The following is a 432-nucleotide window of genomic DNA, read 5'->3' on the forward strand; positions in this document are numbered from 1 at the left end:
CGCAGGGGACGCGGGTTCGCGCCCCGGTCCGGGAAGATCCCACGTGCCGCGGAGCGGCTGGGCCCGTGAGCCATGGCCGCTGGGCCTGCGCGTCCGGAGCCTGTGCTCCGCAACGGGAGGGGCCGCAACAGTGAGAGGCCCACGTACCGCAAAAAAAAAAAAAAAAAAAAAAAGGTGCTGCATCTGAGCACCCTCCCAGTCAGCAGGCCCACCTCAGACCACACAGCCACAAGCTCCACAGCAACGGGCAGACAGGACCCAGGGCTCTCTGCGTGACTCGATGCCTTCAGATGAGGACACCACAAGCACCTCCTTAGCCGCCTGACAAGTTATCAGGCTCGCTTCTGAGAGGGCAGGGACGGGCCCCTCTCGTGGTGTGGAGAGCGGCAGTCACCGCACGGACTCTGCATCATCAGGGACGAGGGCGCTCTT

Source organism: Physeter macrocephalus, chromosome 19 (genome assembly GCF_002837175.3).
Source record: "Physeter macrocephalus isolate SW-GA chromosome 19, ASM283717v5, whole genome shotgun sequence".
NCBI classification, from domain to species: domain Eukaryota; kingdom Metazoa; phylum Chordata; class Mammalia; order Artiodactyla; family Physeteridae; genus Physeter; species Physeter macrocephalus.